General features: G+C 38.2%; 1 protein-coding gene across 3 annotated transcripts in view; it reads left to right on the top strand.

The window, feature by feature from the left end:
- The window catches only part of LOC146663648 (zinc finger protein 385B-like), an 89443-nt gene that overhangs the window by 7325 nt on the left and 65640 nt on the right, over positions 1-16478 (top strand). The gene's annotated exons all lie outside the window — the stretch shown is intronic.

The following is a 16478-nucleotide window of genomic DNA, read 5'->3' as shown; positions in this document are numbered from 1 at the left end:
GCTTTCTCTATCAAGCACAGACACAGTTATGGACCTCTAAGGGGCAAATTGTGACTCACTATCTTGCCTAAGGAAACTTGGACATGCGGACTATACGAGTTGGGATCAAACCATGCTGTATCTCTGAATGTATTTGTATGGAATGACCAAACTAAGCAAAACACAATAAAGAGAAAAAGCAGATAAGGAAAATTGCCACCGTTGTTCTAGCTTTGGCCTGTCCAGATCCTCAACGCAGTCTGCAGATGTGTTTTTAGTCTAGTTGGTACATTTATCCTTTCTATAGGAATGCACGAGGACAGCCTCTGCTCTATACAGCCTGACAAAATATAGGCTTTGAATAATCGTGTTAATGAGAAAATGCCCCGGCCTTACAACTCTTGTAGTTGTAGTAGATTCAGTCGGAAAATAAAGCTGATGAAATTTTTGCCAAGGAGGTAGCACTTCATCCATTTGAAATAGGGCTGAACGATATATCGCATTTGCGATAATATCGCGACATGATCAAGTGCAATTTTCTAACCGCAAAGGCTGCGATTATACTGCGATTATATTATACAATTCATGGGCTGCATCCTCCTGAGGCCGCATTTGTAGACCGATTACGTCACAGCGACGCGCCGAAGGCTGTCCAAATTACTACCATATCCCAGAATTCATAGCGCGGCCCAGCCAAACTCCAGTTTCCAGCAATGGCGGCCGCTACTAAGTTTTAAAATTACTCATACTAATCTTTCTGGGTCACAAAATAAACTTTTAACATATTTTCAGGCGAGAAAGTAGTTGTGTAAACATCAAATATCTGCTCGGTTTATCAAGATATCCCATATTTGCAAAAGTGCTTCGACGTTTTCAGAGGCGTCTGCTACCCACCAGCTCGACAGCTAGCCGGGAGCTCGAGGGTTACTGATGCGGCCGAGAACGGCACAACTCCCGGCACATCATTTTCAGATCACCGCGGAGTTTCGCTGCTCGGGTTAAACGTAATATATAAGTCACTTAGACAACCTAAAAATGTTATTGTTGGGCTTTTTTCAGTGTTTTGTTTGTTCGTGAGTAAATCGGTTTGGCTGAGATTAAAGTTATTAGATTAGATAAAATAAAACTTTATTAATCCCCCGGGTGGGTTCCTCCTTGGTTTTCACACAGCTGACTAAACGTCAAACAGAAAACTTATTAAACAGAAGTATGAGACAGTCGAGAATTTACACCAGTGTCTGGTTATATTTTAGATAGCAAGAAGCAGACGGCCGAGTTTATTAAACTCCACCGAGACAGCGGTGACGCTAATCAGAACTAGACCGTCCAATTTCACGCCTTTAAATTTTAAAGGCGTGTTTGTGTGTGTGTTTATACAATTGCTATTATGTTTGCACTTTATGTGTAATGTTACTGACTGCAGAGATCAGTAAGATGTGTGTATTTTTTATTTATTAGTTTTATTTATTTAATATTATTTTTTAATTGAATGACTGTCTAGTAGTTCACAGATGTCGAAAAACTGAGTGTGGTAAAGCCACTGATTTTTTTTTATGTATATTTCTGCAATCTGCACATTGTACTGACTTTCATTTTAATGTTTACACCAGGGTTCCTTGTCAGCACTTTATGCTCAGATGTTTGTAAGCTAAAAATAAACTATTGTGTATGTTCAAATATACTGTTGTGATTGAAGAAGTTAAATAAAAATGTCAGTCATCAATTCATGCATCACCTCATGTCATCATAACAGAGGTCTGTCTTCCAGGAAAGAACAGTTTAAAATTAATGTAATATAGTATTGGCCATACTATATGATGTATTGCTTGTCTTTGTTTAATAATACAGAAGACAAATACCTTAAAAAATAATCGCATATCGCATCGCAATCGCAATATTGGGGCAAAAAATCGCAATTAGATTATTTTCCATAATCGTTCAGCCCTAATTTGAAACATTTTCGGTCTTTGCTGTTTCTCCTGAGATCAAAGGGCTTTTGCTTCTCGCCTGACTTGTCATGCAGCTTCTTATACTGAAATAATTTTGCTCTTTGTTCCTCTATTAAATGCCGTGTTATATTCTCTCCAATGGCTATTGCTACTGTGCACAAAAGACCACTCAAGCAGCCAAAATTAAATGGCCGTTAATTGAAAGAGGGCATGTCTCTGCTGCTCGGGCTGTCTGGTTTCAATCATGACTGAATCATAGAGAGTTGATAGTGAAGCTCTTGGGCTGTTATGTCTACTAAGTTATGATCATTAGGCTCATGTGACTCAATTTCATGATGATAAATTACTCTTGTTTACAGGTTTTATGGAGTGAATAGTAGAGGAAGAATGCTTTGCACTCTACTGCTCAATCTCATGTGGAGAATTTAGCTCAGGTGACAGATGAATATTTCAGAGTAACAGCTGATGAACATGTTTCATAACGTAAGTGGTCACAGTTACATGGTCAAGGCAATTTTTTGAAAATTATTTGGTTGCAGTGATCAGTTCAGAGTCATTTATGAAAAAGAAATCTGTAATTTATCTTGAATTATCATCTATAATTAATAAAGTAGCAACTAATAGGTAACGTGTTGCGTGCTCAGTCTTAACAAATACAACACAAACTGCATATGGGAGCAGGCACAGACTGGATACATTAACACTAGCATCCCCAGGCTTCTACCTTTCTACCTATAAAACCCGAGAGCAGTCAAATGGTGGAAGTGGAAGCTAAATTGGCTAAATTGACCGCGGAGTCATCATTTTGCGTTTCTACCTTTAAAAGCCGGAGAGCAGTCAGTCAAATGCTGGAGTCGTTCATATGTATATTAGGTCGTTACCTAGGAATTCTGGAGGGAGGGGAGTGGGGGTGAGTGATTGAGGGGGTGGGGGAGTGGAGTGTTTCAGTTTGCCATCTTAGGGAGAAATCAACACATGTCCTTTGTATGTCCTTTGTTGCTGACATTTATTGATGAAAACAGTACAAAAAACCAACCATTTGTACACATATTTACAAATAATGATAAAAAGTGAGTGAGTACATTTCAACATTTTCAGCAATCACTCACAATCCTGGCACTGCCACGGTATCTGTCGTCTGCATTTACCACATGTGTACCTGTAGCAGTGAACACATCGCACAGTGGCCTGATTTTTTTTGCATCTGTGTACTTGGATTTTAGGTCGCAAGCCACCCAAAACTTGCTCCATGCACCACTCAGCAGGCCATTTGTAAATATGTGTACAAATGGTTGGTTTTTTGTACTGTTTTTATCAATAAATGTCAGCAACAAAGGACATACACCCATGTGTTGATTTCTCCCTAAGATGGCAAACTGAAACACTCCAAGTTGGTGACTTTTGGAGATTTGTTTCCCTGGATGATTGAGAATGCATCAAGATGAAACACAAAAGGAAGCTCACCGCTTTTAGCAGCTCCCCCACCCCCTCAATCACTCAGTGAGTGATTGAGGGGGTGGGGGAGTGGAGTGTTTCAGTGTTTCAGTTTGCCATCTTAGGGAGAAATCAACACATGTCCTTTGTATGTCCTTTGTTGCTGACATTTATTGATAAAAACAGTACAAAAAACCAACCATTTGTACACATATTTACAAATGGCCTGCTGAGTGGTGCATGGAGCATGTTCATTGGTTCATGGACCTCCCTGAACTAATGGCATTTATGGCAGCAACAAAAGCGGTGAGCTTCCTTTTGTGTTTCATCTTGATGCATTCTCAATCATCCAGGGAAACAAATCTCCAAAAGTCACCAACTTGGAGTGTTTCAGTTTGCCATCTTAGGGAGAAATCAACACACATGGGTGTATGTCCTTTGTTGCTGACATTTATTGATGAAAACAGTACAAAAAACCAACCATTTGTACACATATTTACAAATGGCCTGCTGAGTGGTGCATGGAGCATGTTCATTGGTTCATGGACCTCCCTGAACTAATGGCATTTATTGCAATTGTCATCTTGCGGGGGGTTTACAGGGTTCCATCGGTAAATGACTGCTGGTCAGCAAACCTGGGAAACCCACAGATAATTGGAACTATGGCACGAAACCGCTTCCAAGACATCATGCAACACTCCACTCCCCCACCCCCTCAATCACTCACCCCCACTCCCCTCCCTCCAGAATTCCTAGGTAACGACCTAATATACATATGAACGACTCCAGCATTTGACTGACTGCTCTCCGGCTTTTAAAGGTAGAAACGCAAAATGATGACTCCGCAGGGGTCTAAGGTAGAAAACCAAAATGACTGCTCTCCGGGGGTCTAAAAACCACCAAAATTACCTGCCTTTTCAGTGACACATATACGCATGGACAACTTAGCCAAATGAGTAGATGTAAGAGTGTATGCCTGACAATGCAACTGTGTTGGGGGTTTTCTCACTGACCTTTCTTACATTAATGAAAATAACATCAAGCAAACCTACTCAGTGTGGTCTCCTAGTTAGGACTGAGCAAAAATGCAATGTTTCATAAATACTTCAGCATTATTTCATTGGGTTTTAGAGGTAGGTGAACACCTTTACCTCAACTGGCTTACGCCTCTTAGACTTTTCGTAAACATAATTTTTTAGACCAAACTTGTGAGACTTTTAAAGTTCTATAAAATGAGAAAAGTGAGATCTAATGGTGCAAAGGGTTAAGCCCATAGCTGTCATCTGGAATGATGGCATTACAATCACATGTGAATCCAAAACAGTGACTTGTTCTTAGCTCCTATGTATTCTTTTTGTTTTTCTGTATGGTTTTTCTCACTTTGAGTAGATTTCCCCTACTGGGCTCATCACATTATATGAGCAACATACTAAGCCGCATACAGATAACAACTACAGGAGTTCTCGGCACACAGTTTTTATGCTGATGTTAATGCCAGAGGAGGTGCTGCAATTACTGAGTCAGCAGAGGCAAGGCAAGGCAAGTTTATTTATATAGCACAATTCAACAACAAGGTGATTCAAAGTGCTTTACAGAGACATTAAAAAACAAAAACAAATAAAAAGCATGTTTTAAAATTGATTAAAAAACAGTAGATAAAATCAGAACAGTAGATAAAATCAGAACAGTAGATAAAATCAGTAGTTAAAATGTAAGTTTTGAAATTTAAGCTTAAAAGTGTGGATTTGGTGTTTTATTCAAATGCAGCTGAGAATGGGTGAGTCTTCAGCTGATCTGAGGCTTTCTGGGAGTTTGTTCCAGATATAAGGAGCATAAAAGCTGAATGCAGCTTCTCCGTGTCTGGTTCTGACTCTGGGAACTGATAAAAAACCGGATCCAGATGACCTGAGGGATCTGGAAGGTTCATACTGGGTCAGGAGGTCACTGATGTATTTTGGTCCTAAACCATTCAGAGCTATCTATCAAGTCTATCCTTTGACAGACAGGCAGCCACTGTAAAGACCTCAGAGCTGGACTGATGTGGTCCACTTTTTTGGTTTTAGTGAGGACTCGAGCAGCAGAGTTCTGAATTCACGCACGATGCCCCTCAGAAACTTGGCAGTCTGTAACTTTATGTGGTCTCGCACTTAGCTGTGTTGCTTTGTGTCTTAAACACTTAAATTCTGTAATAATACCATTTATGATTGATCAGAAATATATTTTTTCCCATGTTGCAACAGTCACACCCTACACTACCACACTCGTATTCAGTGAGCTCTGAAGATCCACTCATTTTTTTTCACTAATGTTTGTAATGACAGACTGCATGGCTAAGTAGCGCGGATCAAAACACCTGAATTCAAATATTAAGAGGTGTGGCCCAATACTTTTTGTCAGCAGGTGAAATCTGCAGATGATATCAGAACATTCAGGGCTAAGCCCTGGGGCAGAACTGCCACATTTGTAAATGTAGCTTATTCTAGTAATCATAATCCTCTGGTAAGCACAATTATTGACTTATTCATCAATTAAAGCCATGAATGACATTGTGTTTGCTATATTGTATCAGCCTATTTAGAGAATGTGATTAAAACTAGATTTAGCTAGCTGGTTTATTTGTCAGAATGAACAAGTCTAGACGAGTTTCCTAACCAGACAGCATTAATGGGATAACAGGATCATTCAGCGAATCAAACCCATTTTACCTAGGGAGTGCTTCTAATTAAAAGTCAATCCAATTTGGTCTGTCAGGCTTCCAGCATGAGTCAACACAGATAGTAACTTGGAGGATGGATGATTAGAGCAGAAAGGGAACAGTGATCTTATCTGCAGTCATCTGTCAACATTGGACAGTGGGCTCTAGAAATTAAACACTGCTCAATTCCTGCAGTCTGCGTTTAGATTTACATCATCCATTCTAGCCGATGACTCAAGGTTATTTAACCTAAAGTTTGGCTGGATAGTTATTTATGCAGGTAGCTATTTTGTTCATTTATTTTGATGGTGGTTATGGATTCGCCAGTCAAATCTGATAAAAGCAACTTCAAAAGTTTGGTAATTTTTACCCTAAAAGAAAGTTTTAAAAAGCCACCAACCACCATCTTTGCTTTGCTGAAATTAGTCTTATAGAATCTCTGATATTACAAATTATTTACATTATAAACTCTAATTTGCTACTTCTGTGCCAACTGCTGCACATTTGATTAGCACTTGGATTTTTTTTTTATCCATCTTATTTTATGTTCATTTTTTGTAAGTTATAACATACAGGCTATTTAATAATAGTTTAAATTAAATGCCTATGACATTCAGATCTACTTTGAGTTAAATGATGACCTAGCTTTGTCCTTGAATTTTTTTCGAGAGTGCATGTGTGAGGTCAAGCAATGGCTCCTGGCAAATACTCTTATCCTCAATGATAAGAAAACTGAAATTGTGGTCTTTGGCAGTAACGCTCTCCGTGCCAAACTTCGTGATGCTTTTGGTTTTCTCACTAGTTCCTTTTCCAACACTATTAGGAATCTGGGCGTGTTACTTGACAGCTCTTTTAAACTTGATAAACAAGTGTCTGCTGTTGTTAGATCCAGTTTTTACCAACTCCGCCTTATTTCTAAGGCCAGGCAGTATATCCCACATAAAGACCTGGAAAAGCTCATCCATGCCTTTGTAACTTCGAGACTGGATTACTGCAATTCACTCTATTTTGGTCTCCACTCTGCCCTCCTTCATAGATTACAGACAGTCCAAAATGCTGCTGCACGCATTCTAACCAAAACTAGGAAGTTTGCCCACATTACTCCCGTCCTAGCTGATTTGCACTGGTTGCCTGTGAAATACCGTATCCAATTTAAAATTCTGCTGTTTACTTTTAAAATCACTAACAACATAGCACCGAGCTATCTTAAGGAACTCCTAGGCTCATATGTTCCTGCTAGGGCTTTAAGATCATCCTCACAGTTACTGTTGGTGCAGCCTAGATCTCGGCTGAAGTCTAGAGGTGATCGAGCGTTTGCTCTGGCTGCACCAGAGTTGTGGAACAACCTTCCGATTGGCATCCGGGCGTCTGACTCTATTCAATCTTTTAAATCACGGCTCAAAGCGTATTTGTTTAATCTTGCTTTTTCTACCGGTTAAATGCTGGCCTTGTTTGCAGTGATTTATTCTATTAATTTTCCTATCATGCTTTTATTTGCGCTGTGCATGTCATATCGCCATTGTGTTTTGATGGCATAGTTATATTGTGCTATAGTTATGTGCTATAGTTATACTTTTTTCTATTGGTGGGTTTTTCCTGTGAACATAATTTTACACTTTTATTTTTTGTTTTTATGACTTTGATTATACTTGTGTTAATTTGTTTTATGTTAAGCACTTTGGCATGCCGTTGGTTTTTAAATGTGCTCTATAAATAAAGATTGTTGTTGTTGTTGTTGTTGTAAATTTACAATATGAGATGATTGTAGAGATAATTCTTTGTCAACCATAAGTGCTAATGTGCGCATTTTAAATATCTCCTGTATATTTTGAATCAGCAGTTGTTACACAGGGGTCTCACGATCGACTCCACTCAGTGTATATTTATCAACTTATGGGCCAGACATGGGCTAGACAAATGAAACGGAAAACCACCCTGAAAACATCTTAGTCATCCTCATTAGTCATCCATACATCCCTCCTCCCACCCTCTGCTATCACTCCACATGGAAAGCATATGTCACTCCTACGAATGGAAGTATTTTATTTGCTTGGCAGGCGATCAGTTAGCATAAACATTTTTTTTAATGTTTGCTCAAGTTCTAAAAGCACTGAGTGTGTAACTTGGAGCCAAAGATAAAAAGATAGAAATAAGGTGCATGTGTCTATGATTTTTAATGTTCTTAGTCGCAGCTTCGGCCTGCATTACCATTGTTGTGAGAAATTCCTGGAACACAAAGTGAAAACTGTTCAGGGGTCTTTTCCAAATGTAAACTTGTGAAAAGTTAATTTAATTTTGCTCTTCCCCAAGTCGCTTTTTGTTACTTTTAATCCTACACCTCTATCCTAGTTTATTTTCAGAATTTAAAATGTGAAAGTAATAATCCAGCCAGCTTCAACCTACAGATCAAAACACACATTTGGCATGCCAAACCGATTCCTGGAGGAGTTGAGCTAAGTTGGAAATCTAAGTTAAAGGTGAAACGGTTACTTAAAGACTAGATACACTTGTAGGGCAGAGTGTTGTAAAGCCTGAAGGCAGATTGAATCTTTGAAGACAGTGTATCAGACATTGAAACCTTTAAATGATTGAAGACAGTTCCTCCTCCTCCATGAAGACTGCACGGGTTATAGAAAAGTGCTTTTAATTTTAGACTCCAAAAACATTTGCTGGAGTCAGAAAAAACAAAAAGGCTACCAGCTGAAACTGGCCACAGACATTTTATTCTCTAAGCCTCCCGAATATCTCCCTTAAATCAGGCAAAACTGCAGGAGCTTGCCATTGGCTGCTGCAAGACTCAGCAACTGGGATCTGTGTATCCAGAGCTTAATAACGAAAGTAAATGATACGTTGAGGAAAAGTGTCGCCCGTCAGTCCTGTTATAAAACATCCACAGCATCTTTAGTCAAGTACAGTACTTATGATACTGATCTCACACATTTCATATAAAATAAGAGCTCATAAAATCTTTTGGATTCACTTGCAGTAAGTAAGCGTGCAGGTTTTTTTTGGGTTTTTTTTTATATCGGAGATACATTCATCTTGGCTGCACTGCTAAGCAAGTTAGCCAAGTGTTATGCAGAAAAAAACACAGTGATGTCGGCATTCCATTAATATCTTCCAACAATTCTTTATAAATTCCCACTTTGTTGGCATCGTGCAGTAGGCGCCCATGGTTAAACATATCTAAAACTGTTAACGAGAATTTAGGTCAAGTCTTGTTTTGAGTGTGAAGGGAAGGAAGAGGCGGATTTACAGTTGACTGCAGGCCAATCCCTTCCAACAGCCCACATCTAACACAGTTGTCCAAACTAATCTATCTCTTTATAATCAGCAGTTCCTCTCCACATTTTACTGGATGCCTCTCAATCTGCCAAAAATAAGCGGTTAAATATATGGTGACATGTTAGTTAGTAAATGTCAACTCGTCAAAATTATTTTAATTTAGCATCAGATTTTAACCTGAAGCATTTTAAAGATTCTTTTTGAGTTCATGCAGTCTTATAAAAGATGCTTATTATTTATTATATCTGGATTTAGTGGTTTGTGTGTAGGAACTGTACCAAGTAGCATCATATTTGGAAAAAATACATAACAAAAACAAAATAGTTTAACTCTTTAAAGTCGGAACCATGAAACAATTGCCAGAAAAATATTGAAACTTATTGTTTCAAAATGCTGTGTTTATTGAACCTGTAATTAATGTTAATTTGCACTATATTTGCTACATCTGGTGTGTTCTTTAAAAATGTATTATGCAAATCATTTAGCTTTTTCAGGTGCAGAAGTCTCAAAAACTCACAAAAAGGGATACAAATATCATCAAATATGACGCATTTGGCTTTAAAGGGTTAAAGGAATATTCTGTATTGTTTCTATTGAGAATAAGAAGAACAATAACATCATCTCACCTGTAATCTTATTGCCCTATACATTAAATGTAATTATGATTAGGTCTGCGTTTAACTTTTTCAGTCAAAACTGAGATATAGAATTTTAATTCTCACACTTTATAAGATAAAAAGGACTTCATGTTTCTTCTGTTCCCTGTCCAAAGTAAAGAGTGTGTTATCAAGTCTTACATCCAGCTCTCTTCATGAAAGCTGTTCCTCTCAGAAACTAAACAACCATAAACAATATTTTAAAAACACCTCATGAATTGTTTAATTTACTTGGTACATTTTCATCATGATTTGAATGCTGCAACATATTTTTGCATCAAATGTTTTGACTCATTGGATTGTTACCAAGTTCTAATTTTGTACTTAAAAAAAAAAAAATCCCTGTTTGCAGTGCGACTGCATTTTCTGTACTCTGCCTTCGTGGTCAGGTCACATTTGCTTTGGTGCCTACAGTAGCCTTGGGGCTCTCCCAGATGGCCCATGACAGATGCCCACAATTGCTGTTGCCCTTGGTTGAAGAGCGGTCCCTCCCCCAGATTTAAAAAAAAAAAAAAAAAGTTATTCCTAAGTTCCCAAACATCACAGTTTTCCCATTTGGCTTACCCTGCTTTTACTCATGATTTACTTCCCATTACATTCTGTCATTTACTGTCTGCTGCCCTTATTTTTATTTAAATAGCTCTGTTTGTTTGACCTCCCATTTAGGGTTTCACATCTCCTCTCCTCTCCTCTCACTGCACCATTCTTTGTCCTTAACTTAATCCCATGTCCTCTGCTGCTTTTTCATAGAATACCTGAATGCATACGAAACATGTCAATGAGATTTTTATATCCATTATTGTCGCTCATGATTATGTACATACCAAAAACATTTTTAACCTTTCATGCAGATGTGGCAATAAATGACCTGATAAATCTCTGCAACAAAGTAATACTAATGCTTTATACACTGGGTTGCATTATATGGTTAAGCTGTAACATTTTGCTTTACATATATATTTCTAGTAAGTTTTTCGTCAGATCCATATACTCAAATGTAGCTCCAAAAGCCGTTAATGGATAAAACAAAATAATACACAAAACAGTGAATACATTTGGGGTCTGAAAGCACCAAAAAGGCAACAATAAAGTAGGAAAATGACTCACAATAGTTTAACACTTTGCCGCTATCAGGAATTTAACTGGTAAAATCATAAAACAAATGTACATCTGCTGGATTACTATTGTTGGGAACAAGCATCCCATTTGTTCTCTTATCCATATTTGGCCAGGAACACATCGTCACTCTATCAATTATGTTTCCTGGAAGTATTACCGGTGTTGACATTAACTCTGTCTAAAATCTAAGATGAACAGACTAAAAGGAGAGAGGAATAAAGGAAAAACTCAGTGGTACCCACAGCCGATTCCTCTCCACTGTCTTTTTTTCAATGAACACCTTGATCTGTTTTCCCTTTACAAGCTCAACTTAGCTTAGGCCTCGGTCACACAGGCCTAGACCCAAGTTGGGGACAGCATGGCAACCTGTGGTCACTAGGAATGTGCAAACCCAACCAGTTTTGATGCCTGGAGATGTGCAATTAGTTGCAAAGATGGTACTACACCAAAACCCTCATTGTCATTGCTTTGTTTGTTAGCAGATTGGCACACTTGCCTGGAGTTTGCATGAAAGATCCTGACTTATCTGCAAACACTTGCCAACTACTGGCTGAGTGTTGACACTTGAAAAGCTGGACAGAAATGTAAAATATTTGCCTTGAAAGTAGAATTTATGCCTTAATGCTGAAACCAACATGCTGCAAAAGGCACAGTTGTTTCTTTACTGGTCATTTGGCCAGTGGTTGCCAAGTGGTTGGCAACTGGCCTCATGGCTCGTGCGACTGGGGCCTAAGACAGCTACTGTCATATCTTTATGACACACCCTCTATAACCTGTAGATCTGTTCAAAGGGCAGATCTGCAGATATCTTGTAGGTGATGGAAGAAAGATGTAGAGTCTACATTTAAGTTAATAGTAAATGTATTGAAAGATACAATAAACTTGTGTACTACCTTGAGGACAAAACACTGTAACTGTGAAATATAGTAGGGCACATGGAAAAGAATACATTTTTCTGTGCTAATTGGGTTCTCTGGCCCGTCACAGTTTCTCCGTATTACAGGAAACACACGCGCGCGCGCGCGCGCGCACACACACACACTGACTGCCTGGCCATGTACTGGTAAGCACTTCAGTTTGAGAGACTCCACCTTGGCGACAGAGATTACATTTTGTCATTCCTGGCTGTGGCCTACCTCAGCAGTATTTGCACAGAGCACAAATGATCTTTGTGTGAATGTGTCAAGGCTGAAGGAAGATTAAGTGCAAGGACGGGGATTTGTTGTAATAGGCATGGGCACTGGGTCCCTCCGATTATGGAAATCTTTAAGAGTTTGTGCCAAGATGTGGATTATATTTACATTGCTTCTGTTTCCCTCCCACAAAGTAAACGTATTTAAGAAAATTGGCAAAATGCTAAAAATTTAAACAGTGCAGTATTCAAAAATTATTAAAGTTTAAAACAGTTACATTTTTATGATGGATATGTTATAAATCAAATAACCAAAAAGTCAGTAATAACAGACTTCCAAATCTTGTTCTACCATACTGAGAACAGGATCTTTGCTTTCCAGTGAGCTACTTTTCTAAAGTTCACAGGTCACAGAAGGACACCTGCTCGCTTGCACGATTCTTTAGTAAAGTGTTGACATAGTGTCTATGTCACTGCATAGACAGTTGCCCACACCTCATCAATCAAATCCGTCGTGTATGGAAGTTAAAACAGGCAGAAGTGTGATATGATTAGGCTGAGCATGTTGAGTGTCCAGCAGTAGTGTGTTTTTATTTTTCTGGTGGGTAAATAATGCACAATTTAGGTGATTGAGAAGCTAAATTGGCTACAGATGAGGATGTGTGTCATCCTTCTGACTGAACAAGTAACCAGTAAATGTAGAGATTGATTACATTACCTATTGCATAACTTCTCACATACCCACAACCACAATTTCACTTTGTAATCCAATACTAAAACCATACCAGATTATCTTAATTTAATGGCTTACGGCACAGAAAAAGCTAAGGAAAAAAAAAGACATTTCCAAGCAACTACAGCTATTTCTTTTCTTATTTTTTTCACAGTTATGCTCTGGAACCTGTAAGGTTTGTCTTCAACAGCTCCGTGCAAAAGATCCAAGGGTTTTTATATCAGCAGCATTTTTACAGAGAATGTGGATACCATTGCTATATCTGCGACTATTGCAGATATTCAATCCAAACAGATTTTTTTTAAAGAGAGCTGCAAGATCAAGGATTTCCCACAGCTTGTGAGTTACTTTGAATTAGGAGAGGAGACTGAAAACCTGACGACTCTACTTTTGTAGGCCTAGTCATTTATGTTCTTTGTAAATCTGAATGCTTTCTAAGAACGAGCAGTGGGCAGCTCCTATTGTGACGATATAGAAAATGACCTCACAGCTCAGTTGATGTGTGACCCAATAACTATTTCCCTGAAGATTTTGTGGTGTTGATTGTTAGTTTCAAATCTTGTATTTTTGTTTTGTTTTGTTATGTTTGTTTTTTTTTTAAGAAAAGTGCTTAAAATAAGGTATGCTTTGGGGCGACCAATACCATATGGTGTGCAGTGTTCCTCAGTCAGATACATATGTAACTCATCCTGTCCAGTTTCAAAATGCCAGAATGGAAATGATAAAAATATTAATCTCGAGGCTTTGAAGCTTTTTTTTTTATACCCCTGTCCTTTATGCCCCAGTTTATCAGTGACTCATTATTTTCACTAACCGTAAACATTTTAGTAAATTTTATGAGTCAGAGTCCACTCAAGGAGAACATTTCAACAGTGGAAAATTAAGTACTGACCCCAGATCTAAACATTTTTTTAGTGTTCTCTAGATGCTACTGCACTATACTGGATGATGTGACCGATTCGTAGATTTCAAGAAACAATAGAGTCACACACAAAGGGTTGTTCATCTGGACGTAGCGTTTTCAGTGGCAGAAATGTTTTGTCACTCATCTAAATAACCCAAAATGTGATGTCCACATAGCTGGACGCCAGGTCCTAGGAGGTTAATATGCAAATTGTCATGACCATTGATCAACAACCACTGATCAAACCCCATTGATCAAAGACCAATGATCAGTGATCACAGAATCACGCCACCAACTCAATACACATTACCAAATATTTATTACATTATTTTTGTAAGTCTGTATCAGTGATGTAAAGGGGTGCATTGATGAGTTGGCAAGGGTATGTCAGAAACAAATTATGATAACTAAAAAACAAAAACAAATGGGGATGCTGTGACAAAGAGATGAAGCAAAGGTACGATTTAAATGGCTCTGGAGAACACTGGCCGGTCTTTTGCATTTCCTACAATTTCCTGTATAGACAGGTAACCACAACACAAAGTACACCCACACACAGCAAACCCTGCAACAAGGCCTGGGATAAAATTTTGTTGATAAAAATAAATGAAGCACAATTTTCAACATTTTCTGCCCAGCATTACTTCTGTTTATATAAAATCATGTTTTGTTTTGTTTTGTTTTTTTTAAAGGAAAAAGCTCATGTGTTTTAAATTCTCCATGAAGGAATATCTCCTGATCTGTTGGCTTTGTTATTAAACCCGTAACAGTGTGCTATGCTGAGATGAAATTTAATATACTACAGTATGTGGATGATAATGCTTTAAAGTTTATACATTTTTGTTGTTGACCATCTTATGAATTTAAGATGTGTTAAATCTTAAATTCATAAGATTTAGATAGTTAGTTGAATTGGCCATGTCTTCAAATGCGGTGCAATACTTGGATAAAGAGATGGCATGCCGGGCTGTCTAGTCACTTGGAGCCTCTGAATACATCAGTGAAGGTGACAGCTGATTGGCTCATATCTCTTCGTGGCAGTGTTTCACTGTGAGAAACACTAGACAGACAACTCTGATTACATTTAACACATAACGTGTGTGTGTGTGTGTGTATAATTCTTATCTTGTGGGGACATAAATACATTTATATTTACACTGTGGGGACCCACCTTCCTTGAAGGAAGTCGTCATCAATCATTAAGTTTTTGTGCAGACTTGCAACAAAGGTTAGAATAAGGTAAAAGATGCATTTTGGATTGGTTTTTGGTTAACCTTCTGTAAGTCAGTGTAATGTCCTCTAAAATTATGGCTGAGTGCAAGTTTGTGTGTCTGTGTGCGTGTGTGTGTGTGTGTGTGTGTGTGTGTGTGTGTGTGTGTGTGTGTGTGTGTGTGTGTGTGTGTGTGTGTGTGTGTGTGTGTGTGTGTGTGTGTGTGTGTGTGTGTGTGAGTGAGTGAGTATATCCTCAGATACCAGTGGTCTAATTAAAGAGCTGGCATGTCAGAAACCTGCTCTGCCTCTTTGTTTAACACTGAACCTAATCTCGCACCACAGACAGTAGCATGTGGGCGCATGTGTATGTGTGTGTGGTCCTTGCTGTGAGGTGTGAACAAGATCGATGCCAAACACGTACATTTGTTGGGAATCTGGCAAAGCCGCCTTAGAGAAGCATGTGTTTTTATTTGTTTCTATTTAATTCTCTCTGACTTTATAGTTTGACTACGTCTAATGATGCTGTTATATTCATTAATACTTCATACTTCATAAATACTTACCCATCCATCAGTTTTCTTCCCCTTATCCAATTCAGGGTCATGGAGTGGCTAGCACCTATACCAGCTGTCACAGGGCAACAGACAGTGTAAACGCTGGTCCAGGCTTTATTCCATTACTATTATTTCACACTCTATTGATACCCAGAAAAGTAGTTAATGTTATTTTGATATCGCAGCAGAAAATGGTGCTGATAGACTGCTCTCAGTTTCAATCTGGGACTGTGAGGGGAAAAAATGTCATACTGTTAAACATTGTCTAACATAACAGATGAGCAAGACTGATGGCAGTGTATGCTGCTTAGCTTCTGCACTGACATTATGATTTCATTATTACCTGCTGCCCACTACCTTAACCCTTGTGTGGTGTTCGTATTTTTGTTACTCAGCCAGTGTTCATGGGTCTGGTGGACCCGCTAGAGTTTTGGCTTTCCAAATTAACACTATCAAACAATTTTATGTTAAATTACTCAACAGATGTTTACTTCATCCCAATAACAAGACATATGAACAGCAAACATGGTTAATTTTTTCCCTTTACCTTTGTTAGATCACATTTATGAATTAATGTGCTTCTCGTTTTTCTTTTATATAAAATGTTATAAATAAATCAGTTATAATCAAGTGGAGTGAGTGGAAAGACACAACACATTTACACGTGAAAAAATAATTAATTGTTTAATTTTTCTTTTGAAAAAAACTGAACACGGGTCTCACAGACCCGAACACCATACAAGGGTTAATAATAGCATATGGCTAATGTGATTATCAGATAATTGCTAATATATAAATAACTAATAATAATGTTTGTGCAAGTCAG

This window comes from Rhamphochromis longiceps, linkage group LG8 (genome assembly GCF_057381845.1).
Source record: "Rhamphochromis longiceps isolate RC_006_pf linkage group LG8, R_longiceps_female_GT1.1, whole genome shotgun sequence".
NCBI classification, from domain to species: Eukaryota; Metazoa; Chordata; class Actinopteri; order Cichliformes; family Cichlidae; genus Rhamphochromis; species Rhamphochromis longiceps.
Note: the sequence above shows the minus strand (reverse complement) of the source record. Positions and strands in the feature narration are given on the sequence as shown.